This window comes from Sebastes fasciatus, chromosome 9 (genome assembly GCF_043250625.1).
Source record: "Sebastes fasciatus isolate fSebFas1 chromosome 9, fSebFas1.pri, whole genome shotgun sequence".
Classification (NCBI taxonomy): domain Eukaryota; kingdom Metazoa; phylum Chordata; class Actinopteri; order Perciformes; family Sebastidae; genus Sebastes; species Sebastes fasciatus.
This window is the reverse complement of record NC_133803.1, coordinates 34,798,896-34,812,430: the sequence shown is the minus strand read 5'-3', so window position 1 is coordinate 34,812,430 and position 13,535 is coordinate 34,798,896.

Sequence of the window (13,535 nt, the reverse complement as noted above, 5' to 3'; positions counted from 1 at the left end):
GGTTCACCTCCTGCTATTGGGTCGGATTATGTTCTCACTGCGATGGAACCGTACCAGGGTTCACATGGAAACGGTCCGAGACCACCTCTCACAAGCGGTCTCAGCTTGTTTTGGTTCGCACTACTGGGTTCACAACCGCCCAAAGGAACCACACCAGAGGTTGAACTGACAAAGTTCGATTAAAATGGAATACATACTGGCTAATGAAAGCGCCCTTAGAGATGCTGGTAGATGGATTTGTTACCTTTGTTACCAGGATGGCTGTTTAACCTCTGTTTCCAGTCTTAATGCTAAGCTAAGCTAACCATCTCCTCTGTAGCCTCTGATTTAACAGGCAAATATGATGGTGGTATCAATCTTCTCATCTAACACTCAAACCAAATAATGTCAAACTAAAAACCACCAAGAGCCATAACAAGATTTTAGTTTTGTATCACTCTGTGTGCAGACATGCAGCCAGTCCAGAGCGGTAAACAAAGAATACGTTTGTATATATTTGAAGAAAAGACTAATGGCAGTTCAGCGAGTTGTGTGTTTCCCCAATCAGATGTACGAAGGGTTCACACTGATTTCTGAGTGAAGGAAAGCTCTAGCTATTCATCATCCGTCCTGCCTCGTCAGGAACGATGTCTGTCTCCAGTAAATTGCTCAACGTGGACATTAAACTTTGTGGTTTGGTTCTGTGTTGTGATCCGCTGATTGAAGTCATGATGTGACCTCCAAGTAAGCACACACTCTTTATTGATGTTTTCAGTCTTAAAGTTACTGTGAGGAGTTTTTAACTGCTTATGACACAGTCTCAATGTAATACTGATGCCTCTATATGACCTACATCAGGAGAGGAGACTATCTGTGAGAAGACTGACTAGTTCTTCTTAAAGCTCGTCATCGGTGCCATCGGGTCAGATTCTCACGAGAGACAGAAACATGGCGGCAGATCTGCTTTCATGTTCATCTGAAAGGTGTCCGAGCGAGGCCAGAAGAGCAGATCCACTTCCCCCACTCTCCAACCACAAAGCCAGATATCTGTGCTAAGGTGAGGCCAACCTATGATGCTGGAACATGTCTTACACGGGTTCTCACCACCCTGAGTCGCATCCTGATAATCTGACAGATGCTGATGGCGAGGAATCTCATCTGAGAATACTTTTAGAGATGAAGAGGATAAAACAGACAGTAGGGCATTCTGCACTTTGTTGTATAAAAAATATGAAAGAAAAAACAAGAAAGAGACAAAACAAGCAGAACCGGCTGACATAACGTGAGAGTAAGGACGCTTTGTGTTGATCCTCCGGGTGTTTTTTGCTTTTAAGCTTGAAAACGAAGTCTTCAGTGTTTTTAGCTTCAGGGAGGGAATGAAAGTTTCAAAGATAAAAAATCGTGCAAAAGCTATGGAACATTTCCAGAATACAGGAGCTGACACAGAGATGCTTTGAAAGCATCTGGGATAGTAAGGATAGCAGCTGCTCTCAAACACCTACAAAACAGAGAGTTATTAGAGAAACTGTTCATGCTTTATTAGGACTGCAAGTATGGCAGCTCAAACAGAAATGACAATCCCAACGTTGGCATCTGTATAGATTTACTCTCTGGATGCAGCTCAGTGTCACAAAACAGCCAGGGCTGGCACGTCCATATATGTGAACTAGGCCTAGGGCAGTATGGAGGACACAACCTGCCAAAATCAAAAATAAATGAATACATTTTAAAAAATGACTCGATAAATGAATAAATATGTCCTTAAACGTAGCAAAAATAATATAAAAAATAAATGTAGTCATTAATTAGTTGATAAGATGTGACATAAATTGATATTTCTGCTTTAATTTTCTTGCTTCTTTTATTTACTCTTCTGTTTAATTTTCCTTTTGATTTATTCATGTATTTATTTTATACATTTTTAAATGTATTTATTTATTTTGGGATGTATTTATTTTTGTATTTTTTTAATTAATTAATTTATTATTTTATAATATAATATATATATATATGTAAATATATACATATATGTGTATATATATATAATATTTATTTTAAAATATATGTATTTATTTATTTATTTCTGCACAAAGACAAATGACATCCCCCACACTTACATAATGAGGCAGAAATGCATAAAAAGAAATGTATAAAGAAAATAATACAGAAATAAATAATTTTGGGTAAATAAATAAGGGGTGAAATGCAAAGGGAAAATCGTGCATTTAAAAATAAATATAAAATAGATCAAAATAAATAAATGCATACATAAATAAAATGGGTAATTTATTAAAGTATATTTTGGTGCTGATACGTACGTACTTTGACATAAGTAAGGTTTAATACAGGACTTTTACTTGTAACAGAGTATTTTAACAGTAAAAGATCTGAGTTCACCTCTGGTGTTAAAGAGGACCATCGTCTTCTAATACTTCACTGTTTGATTAATGCTGTAAATTCAGATCACAGAAAGTTTGTTTTCTCAGTCTACTGAAATGAATATAAATTGTGCAGAAAGATGAGTTTCTGTCTCTGGAGACTCGGAGGGAACCTGCAGGAGGAGGATGCCTGTCCGACTCATTGCATGAGGATTGCATTATGTGTCCTTCAGCTCTCCACTCCCATTTTTTAAAGTGCCGGTCTCTGTAAAATACATGTCTGCAGACTGGTTGAGTTATTTGGAAAAGTTACACCGAGATGATATTTGGCAAGAGCCGTGGTAAGCTATAAGCACTGTTGAGGCACAAATTCAACCAACCCAAGTACTTTCACCGATGGAAGAATAATGTTCAGTCTAGTCAGAGCGTGTAAACACTGGTACTGCACAGAGGTATTATTATTTGTTCTGGACCCGTCCAGCGAGAGAGGTCGGAGCAGACATTAAGTCCACAGCGGCGAGGTCCGGGAGAAGGGTGCTGTAGAGCTCAAGGCCGGAGGTATGAGCCAACTTCACCCCCGGGCCTTTCCAAGCCGACCTCGTGCTGGTTGTGGTGCACCACCATGGAGGAAATGTACCTGGCGAAGGCCAGCCAGCGCCGGGGAGAGGTCCCACGAGAGGATCTTCCCACACCGGGCGGCCAACCTTGATGTTATGTTATATATATGTTATATTTTCGGTTCATTATTAAACTGATTTTGAGGAAGCTAATCTTCCCCTAGCCTCTTAATAGCGCCGCCTATGCATCCAACACATCACTTCCTGTGTATACAAGACATTTGCTAGGAGACTCTTAAATAGCACAGAAAGTGTATTATGAGTAAAAAGTCCAACATTATTACTTTAACATTCTCATTATCCTCTCCGCGCGGTGGGATTCCCGACACGCTGAGCTGCCTGAAAGTAAAGCGAGGCGGTGCTGAAGAGAGGGATGCACGCACAGCAAAGCTTCCCTGTAAACACACAGGTGAAATAAATAAAACAAAATGTTCTGCCCTTTGTTCTAATAGAGTCCATAAATAGGACAAAATAGACCATAAATACAGAAGAGTGCTTTGTGAAGCAGAACAGCTTCCCAGGGGTTTTTATTCAGCTGGTGTTGTGTTGTGCTCGTCTGCTTCCCGGTCCGGGTTCGGCCCGGTTTGAATCACTTCCCATTATTGGCTGCAGAGAAGCTGCTCAGCTATTAAAGCCTGCAGTCACTCAGGCCTATCTTAATAGAGATCTCCCTCTGAGACCAAACAACGTATTGAATCTCATCACTCTGGCAGCAGAAAACAAAAGATGGTTGAGAGTTAATACATGTAGGGGGGAGGGGAGGGGGGGACGTCATGTGGTCAGATACACAAATAAATCACATTTTACAGCTGAAGGTTCATCGACACGGGCCGACGAGGGCTGAGTGGAAGATGGATAGATAAAGCAAATCATGATCTGTTGAGATGTGGGGATCCATCCCACGACTGTCATTGCTAGTTTCAGACCGACGCAGTCGTCATTTTCGCGCCCATGTTGCGTTAGTAGCAAATGTACTTGCGCCCATCTGTGCGCCCAGGGGCGTGTTGGTCTTAACATGAGTTGTGGTCAGACGCTTTCTTGGCGTGTTGCTATCTTGAGGCAGCAGAAAGCGATTGCGCCGTTGACCAACAAAAACCTGGTCTAAAGTCTGGCGCGGTGTTTTCCTGCTATTTAAAGGGCTCGTTATTCAGATAGTAAGATGCATCTACAGGCAGGTTCACAGCACGCGTACACTCTGCTTGTTACACACACAGGGCCGAGCAGCGGTCCTCCTCCTCAGTTAAACACAGTGTCGGCGCGACAACAATGTTTTTATTCATGTGAAAGAAAACACTAAATTCAGCCGGCAGGTGACAATTCAGAATATAATGAAGTGAGGCTCTCATGCATTCTGTGTTGATCAACCTGCAGCACGCTCTCAGCGCTCCTCCGGTCGCTACGTCCGGTCGCTACTTCAAAGTTTGCGGGCCCTGAAAACACCTGTGTAGCTGTTCAGAGGCTTTAATGCCAACTTTGGTTACTGAGCATTTTTCAATACTCTCTATATCTCTATATAGTATATAATTACTCTAAAGATGTGTTGTAAATGTGTGTCGACAGTTGATTTTGCACAGACACACACGTTTGTACTTGATTATAGAGCATTCCTTACTCCTTAACCGTAACTCTGCCTATTCTAACGTCAGTTCTAAAATGCAAGTTAGCTCTAAAACAGCCGTTTTTATGAAATGAGGACCAGGCAGAATCTCAAATGTACCCGTATGAGTTCATGTCTTTGATGGGTTGAATATTGAGGCTACTGACCCAGACTCACTTTTTTTTATGTTTTTGGAATTCACACTGTTACATGTTAAATTGACATAAAATTAACAATGAGGGGCGCAAAATTCATTATAAAATAATCCATCAGCCTCAAAACGCCACCGTTTAGGAGGAGAGTTAATCTGGCTGTTTAGACTTCTACAGGACTGAGTGGGCGTCTCCAAACTAAATGAGTTACGTCTTCCTGTTAGCTTTATTGAACCTGTTAGGGCAGGACAAATTACACCTTGATCATTTCTATTGGTAGACGGAGATTTGTGACCTCATACATTCCCATCGATGCTCCACCAAACTTCAAGCTGAGCAGAGATCTAATCAGTCACAGTAACTGGAAACACCTGAGTGGGTGTTCAGAGGATTTAGACGCTTGTTTACACTTTTCTATGATTCTTTGGTCAGATATCTGATATCTGATTTCTGTGTATTTCATTTTGGCAAACTTCTTTATTCAACACTGATGGATTGAATACTTGTTAGAAGAAACTATCATTTTGGCACTGATATAGAAAATGTTCAAACGATAGCAGCATGTTTTCAAGTATTGATTTTATGTTGGGAAGAAATTCAGAATAATCATCTATCTGTCCATTAAATTGGACATCATGCATCCATTCTGTATTTCAGTAAATCTGCTACGCTCAGAGCTAGTGACATAGAATAAAAAGTGAGAGAGACTGCTGATGGTGGAGGGGTCCGTGTTCGTGTGAATTATTTTGAAGTTATGTTAGTGCCGTGTTTTTAGTGACGTTTATGACGTGTTTTCCGAACTTCTGTTACGTTGTTTCTGTACGTATTTTACTAAGTTAACTTACTTATTTTAAGCCCAACCGTTATGTTTTTCCTAAACCTAACTGCGGCCGTTACCGTAGTTTTGTTTCTTGGCGTAATAATGACACGCTAAAATGCGTTATCAGGAATGTCCTTGTAATGTTGTGCTATTTATACGCCTTGCCATGAGATCCAGTTGGAAAGAAGTATTTAGAGAGCCATGGACGATATGTTTCTGTTATTTTTGTAGAAAAAGTTATTTTAAAAAAATAACAATAAAATACAGTTCAGCAGGGGGGGGGGTTAGGGAAGGGTTAAAGAGTCAGGAGTGAGGTTCAACGTTGCTGCATTGCATTGAACAATATTAGAATATGTTAAAATATACAAACTCAGCATTAATAATTATATTATTTTATAGTTTTCTCATAATATATCACTTTATTTGTTGCTTTATATATTTCTTGCTTTATATATTTCTTCAGTTGAAAACTCAAACGCATGCTCTCCATCCGAATGGACATGTGAAAAACATTCATGCCTAAAGAGGAATAAAGACATTTGTGGTTTTCATAATTAGTTCATGAAGTGCAACGACCTGATACACGACTAGTAGTTTTTAACAGTGAAGGATTTAACTCCAGATGTTTCATACAGGGGTGATTTTCCGTGTGCTGCCCTGTTACTTCTCTCCTCAGCCTCTCCTCTACCAGGCATCGGGGCGCTAAACCCTGAAACCCTCATAGATCACACAGCGACATCAGTGTTATCCTTGAAAACAGCCTCTTCCTCACGGCGGCTCATTTCGCTGTAAAATAGGTCGGTGCTCAGCTGGAAGTTTCCACTGCCCTGGAAAACTGGAGGGCCACGAGAAAGGTGCTTTTTGTTTAATAGCAAGACCATGACATACATAGATATACAGATAGATAGATAGATACATAGATAGATAGATAGATAGATAGATAGATAGATAGATAGATAGATAGGAGGGTAGATAGGTTTTACTTTCTTCTTCGCTCTCTTCCATCTCATCGCTCTCGCTTGTCTTGATGTCTTGATTAAAACGCCCATCACTGCAGACTTCATTCAGAGCTCAGTCAGTTCTTCTTTCTGGAGAGCCAGATATGAATTAGACTGAGAGCAGCAGACAGGCCGCACTCACAGAACATAATTACAGTAAAAGGTCAACAGAGACCCGATCTGCTCTGATGACAGGATGGGAAAGTGTTGGCCGAGCCGGAGACACGGAGACGCAGCTGCTGGTCGTTACCAAGCTGTTAAAACCAGAGCAGTTACACTTCACAAGCTTTGTTGTATTACAGCAGAGCAGATGAACCTGTGTTACTGTAATACACTACACTAATACATTACAGATGCTCTGCTGTTAGAGTATCCAGATATATTGCACTGGCTGATAATTGTTGGTGGTTCTTTAGATGAATGTGTTTCTGTAGGTGGTGCTCTTTTCCTCTGTTGTGTCCCACTACAATCTGATAATGAACAACATGGACTTCACTCATTTTCATGGTATATTGGTTTTAACGTTTATCATTTTGGAATGCAATAATTCAACACTTAACTGCTGTGTAATTAAAGATTGTTATGGAATATGTGCGCCAAAGGACGGAATTTATTTCTGAAGCTGTTTTGTCAGATTTTGCAAACTGTGAGTCGCTCCAATGTTTCTAATAAGAAATGACTCCATTGCATTTTGTATTCAATGCCAATTGTTTTTTTATTCTGCATTACTGCACATTTCCTCTTGTGGAGACCTGAACTGAACTGGATTGTGAGAACCAGATGTTGCGTTTCCACCAAGCAGTTCAGTTCAGTTCATTACACACTAGTAAGTCAATTATTTACACTGATCAGCCATAACATCCAGACCACTGACAGGTGAAGTGAATAACATTGATTATCTGGTTACCATGGCACCTGGCAGTGGAGGGGGGGGGGGGGGGGGGGGGGGGGGGGGGGGGGGATATATTAGACAGCAAGTGAACATTTTGAACTTTGTGTTGGAAGCAGAAGAAATGGTCCAGCGTAAAGATGTGAGCGACTTTGACGAGGGCCAAATAGTGCTGGCTAGACGACCGGGTCAGAGCATCTCCAGAAATGCAGCTCTTGTGGGATGTTCCCGGTCTGCAGTGGTCAGGACCTACCAAAAGTGGTCCAAGGAAAGGAGAACCGGTGAACCGGCGACAGGGTCAAACCCGAGGTTCATTGAAGCCTGTGGGAGCGAAGGCTGGCCCGTGTTGTCCGATCCAATAGAAAAGCTACTGGAGCTCAAACTGCTGCAACAGTTATTGCTGGTTCTGATAGAACGGTGTCAGAACACACATTGAGGAGCAGTTTGTTGCATTTGGGGACCGCTCAGGGTGCCCCGTGCTGACCCATGTCCACCAACCAAAAGCGCCTACAATGGGCACGTCGTGAGCATCAGAACTGGACCACGGGGCAATGGAAGAAGGTGGCCTGGTCTGATGAATCACGTCATGTGGATGGCGACGAAGTGGAGGTGTTGACTCGGCCTCCAGATTCTCCAGATCTCAATCCAATGGAGCATCTGTGGGATGAGCTGGACGAACAAGTCCGATCCACGGAGGCCCCACCTCGCAACTTATACAGGACTTAAAGGATCTGCTACTGACGGCTTGGAGCCAGATACCACAGCAGACCTTCAGAGGTCTAGTGGAGTCCATGCCTCCACGGGTCAGGAGGGGGACCTACTCAATCTATGGCAGGTGGTCATCATGTTATGTTTGATCGGTGTAGTTTTTTACAATATGAATGTATTATTTACTCAAAACCTGTTTAGAATGAATATGGACCTTTTCATTGTCATTCTGTTGCACATAGGAGAAGTTTGCCTTCGGGGTTTACTTTAACCCAAACTACAATCTTTTCCTAAACCTACCCAAGTATCCCCAAGTCTGTTGGCTTAACCTGAGGAGATTTCAGGCAGAAAGCCCTGAAGGCAAACTTTGGTCCGAGTTTACTTCCTGTCAGCTACTAGATTAACAAACTTTGCCACAGGAAGTACACATTTAGAATTGTCTGTTGTGAGACAGTGTTTGTGTGATTAACCATGGGGTGGATATACATCACTGCTCATCTGGTGTTAAAGCCAAACATACTGCTGTTACTGCCGCTGCAGGAAATGTAAAATGCACTCCCTTCATGATACCTCTCTCTGTGAAGACAGACACACCGCGGGGGTTTGGAACTTTACTTGTGAAACTTTTATGTGCTGGGTGTCGGTGGAATCCCTCTTGTGCTAAATCACATCATGAGAACAGACCAATAGTTGTTATTTTAATGATAATAAGCACTAAAACGCCATGAGGCCCACCTGAACATGCAGCACACACAATACACAGTAAAAAAAAACACATGCAATGAAGCATTAATGTTTTATTTGGCAGGAGTTCTTGTTTTCTCTTGTTAGAATCCACCTCAGCTGGCAGCTGCTAAACAACAAAGTGATGCTGTGTCTCGACTGCCGTAATAAATTCAGCTGAACAGTGCTCAGGTGCTCTTGTATTTCTTGAGATACGTAATAAGACAGACAAGATGAATACTAACAGAAAAAGTGGATTATCGATCGAGTAACCTTTAAGGAAATACAGCATTTACGCTCCAAATTGAGATATACAAGAAACCACTGGAAAGCATGAGTTCTTGGATCTTTTGTTCTTTGATTTGCCACCTCTATAGTTTAAGATACGTATTAGCTTTCTGGAGGAGAGTTATACAAGAAGATTAATACTACACTCATATTTGTCCATTACATACAGTATAAGGCTTGAGGCAAGAGGTTGATAGTTAAGCAAACCAGATCATACTGTCGGTGTTTTACTGTAAATGTTGTTGTCGTTTCTCAGGTGAGACACATTGGTTTGCACCCTGTAAGTGCAGCCGTGCTGCAGCTGAACCTCAGTTGTGCAGACGGTGTAATAACAAGCTGTGATCAACAGTATTGATGGAGCAGTAGGAGGGCGGAGGAGTCATCAATAACTGAAAGATCTTTCGTCACCACAGCCGCCGGTGTGGTTTCGGTCGAACGGAGAGATAAAAATCCAGTCTGGAATTTGTCAAAAAAGTTTATCGTGTGATAAAGAAAGAGGTTGGTTGTTTTCAAGCAGATATGAGGTCACCATTAAAGCTGCAGTCGGTAACTTTGAGAAAATATGATTAAAGAAAAGTTATTTTTATAAAACTGTCACTGTGTCCTGACAGTGCACGAGACAGGTAATCTGTGAAAAGAATCATGTTAGTCTGTGTCCTCCGGTGCTCCTAATGGCATTTGCAAGATTTCACTTGGTGAAATCTTGCAAATGCCATTAGGAGCACCGGAGAACACTGGAGAAACATGATTTTTTTTTCACAGATTACCTGTCTCATGTCTCACTACTGTCAGGAAACAGTGACAGTTTTATAAAAATAACTTTTTATCATATTTGTTTGTTGTTACCGACTGCAGCTTGACTCTGGTGAGCTCGTGTTTATTTTGAGGTTGAATCGATATGAAATCCTTTTTCTACTTCTACACCCTCATGTGTCACTGTCTGCACCTCCTCTCCACCACAAACGTATGACCCTTTAATATTGCTCTCTCTCCCTCAGACAGCAGGTACATTCATCACAGTCTTTCTTACACAAATTTGATTGAAATAGAGACAAACAAGCGCCACCCTCATATCAAGCTGTGCTGAGGTTCAGTGGCTGGCTGCTGTAAGCGGGCGTGTCTGTCTGCTTTCCTGTCAGCCTGTTTTTAAAGTCTATCTCTGTTGTTTCTCTACTTTTATAATCTAAACAGACTTCTGCAGTCAGAACACGTCGTTTAGTCTTTTTCTTCATTCCACCTTTTCTACAAACCAAAACCTGCAAGATGATATTTGATAGATGCTACAATCACATAAAAAGTCTGAATGTTTGCTGGAATCAGGGTTTGATCTCTTCGACCACCAGGCCTTCACACAGGGAGATCTGACAGGAGGTGACTGATCAAATGGCCTTTTAAAAGATAATTCCTCTCCTCCTTTTTAAGATGTTTTACAGTGTAAGAATAACCCAAATACCCTGCAGAGAGAAATCAAAGGTCCAGCCAAAGTAAAAGCCTCTGAAATGTAACTGCAGAAAGAATAAGAAGCGTGTGTTGTGCAGATATTTTCAGTTTTGTGAATCCCACACAGTCTTCAGTCTGAAGAAAACACAAGGGAGCAGAGCAACTGGTGGAAAGTCAAAGCATCGATCCATCTCTCCAACATCTGAAATATTTCCAGAGAAAAATAAAAACCAGCTCATCCTCTGTTCATGCCGGCGTGAATTTGGGCATTAACAAACAGTTGGAAATGTACGACCTCCGAGGGGTTCAGCCCACACCGAAACCTCACAAACTGTGATCCGGCTAAGCTTTGCAGATTGTGTTGAGAATTTAATGAGCTGTTATGAATTCTGGGCTTGGTCGGGCAGACCACACAGAAAAAAGCTTTCGTTCTCTCTTCAGAACTTTATTTTTATGTCTAGCATGTTGCTGAGCTTCTTTCAATTTGCGTTGGATCGTCCAGCTCGTTCTCATTCCCAGGGCGTTAAACACCGAGGCTGGTCACAGCCGTCGGCTTTCAGTACCGCTGCACGTAGGAAACGCACCAGGCGTTCCATTTACTATCATGTAAACCCATCTGTGACAAGAGTAAATGCTCTGAGAAAGTGTGCCGGGAGTGTGGTGACGTAGTCTAGAAAACAGTAAAGTGTTCATTTGATTGTTGTATATTTACAGGGACTTGGTTGCAAAAACTTAGTTTCTTTTTGTTCTTAATACTGTGAACCTTTTCACATCCCCTCCGCTTGATAGGAAACCGTGTTTACGAAACGTTACGACAGTTTCCGTCGGAGAGAGGGAAGTTCGTCCCAAAGCTTGAAGGGTGCTTCATTGAGCTGTGAGTATGACCACAAACGGAGTTCACTCCGTCACGGAGTCAGTCAGAACAAGCAAAACAAGGCTGTTCCACTACGGTCCTGGTCCTGGTCCTGGTCCTTGGTTCTGGAATGAGATTAGAGATGAGAATAGAGTAAAGGAAGTGGTCACTGCAAGCTGCAATTGTTTCAATTAAATAGCAAACACATGACCAACACGCTGCTCTGTTTGCACTGAATGCACTGTATCATGATGTCATGTATTTTGCCTTACCTATTGTTGCTGTTGTGATTCAGTGTTGTCTTTTTATATATGTTGAATGCTGCTATTTGACCCTGTCTTGGCTCGGTCTCACTTGTAAAAGAGGTTTTAATCTCAAAGTGACTTCCTAGTTAAAGAAAGCTTATGAATGAATGAGTGGGGACGGTCCAGTTTGAGAAAGGGACAGAGAGCCAGACAAAACAAACAAACTGTAGACAGTCCTCATGACAAAAACAAAGAAAAGCAGCTATTTGAGAAGCTGGAAACAGAGAATATTTGCCTTTTCTGTCCTGATGAAATTGTTGTTGATTACTTTTATGCAACTAATTAACTAACTGATTAACGGACAACAAAAAGGATCCATGCTGCACAATGTGTACTTTAACTTTTGATACTTCAGGTACATTTTACTATTATTACTTCTAATTTACTTTTGAAATACTTTTCACTTGTAATGGATCTTTTTATTGTTTAGTATTGCTGCTTTTTATTTGCTTCTCAAGCAAATAATCTGATCTTCCTCCACAACTGAATATAAGACATTTAGTGTTGCACATTCTGAGTGCGTCATCACTTATTATTATATTGTTGTTGTTGTTCATGCACTTAAGATATGAATCTAAATGTGATGCAGAAATGATGAGGAAATATTCAACGCATGATGAAATGATAAACAACAGCAGCATGAGAGAATGGGAGAAGAATGAACGATCTGTGGCAGTAAACTATTACATGTTGCTATCAGGGAGCTGTCATGTTGCTCACCTCTTTGTTAAAAGCTCATTTCCATTCTGCATTATCCAGAAGCCAACGAGTATCTAGTAGCGGGGGGGGGCAGAGTCTATATAGTGACTGTCATTAATAAAGTGAGAGTGAAGCTGTGAGGAGAGAGCTGCCAATCAGCTGGAAGAGCAGCATTCGAGTCCCACGTGTTTGTTGTTAAGTGTCAAGCTCAATATCACCTTGGTGGGGAGGATGTCTGTAGGAGTCCGGTCTGGTGTCTGTGGAGCTAAAAGAACCACAAGCAGACTGTGACAGACTGTAACAGGGATGTTAGTTTTAGAGAGTTGCATGGCCAGGAGGTGGAGCAAGTAGAGATTTGAATAAAATGCAAAGACAGTTCCATGTTTTAAAGCTAGACTGAAGACCCTGGTATCATATGAAACTATATAATCCTGATGAATCCATCGATACCAACCAGGTCAGACTAGCTGGTCATGAAGGAGGTTAAATAACGCTCCAAACTAACACTAAATGTTGTCGAGGAAAAATTGTCATGTCCATATTCAAAGGGGTCCCTTGACCTCTGACCTCCAGATCAGTGAATGTAAATGGGTTCTATGGGTACCCACGAGTCTCCCCTTTACAGACATGCACACTTTATGATCATCACATGCAGTTTCATCATCATTCCTCTTCATCCCCTATGGGACATAAGGCTTCAATGAGCTCTCTCCATTGTATACGGTCCTTGGCAGCATGTTGGGCCTCTCCCCATGACAGGTTCATCTTGTCCAGCTCCTGTGTCACAGTTCTGCGCCAGGTGGATTTGGGCCTCCCGGGTTTTCTTTTGCCTGGTGGTGTCCATCTTAAGGCGACTCTCGGGATCCGGTCCTGCTCCATTCTCAGCACATGGCCTAGCCATCTCAGACGTCTGTGTGTAATTTCCTTGATGATGCTACGGCTACCGTTTTTTTTTGTACAGTTGGTGGTTGGAGATTTTGTTTGGCCAAAAGATCTGGCATATTCGTCGGAGGCATCCATTGTGAAAAACTTCCACTCTCCTCATATCACTTTTGATCACTCGCCAACTCTCTGAGCCATACAGCAGAA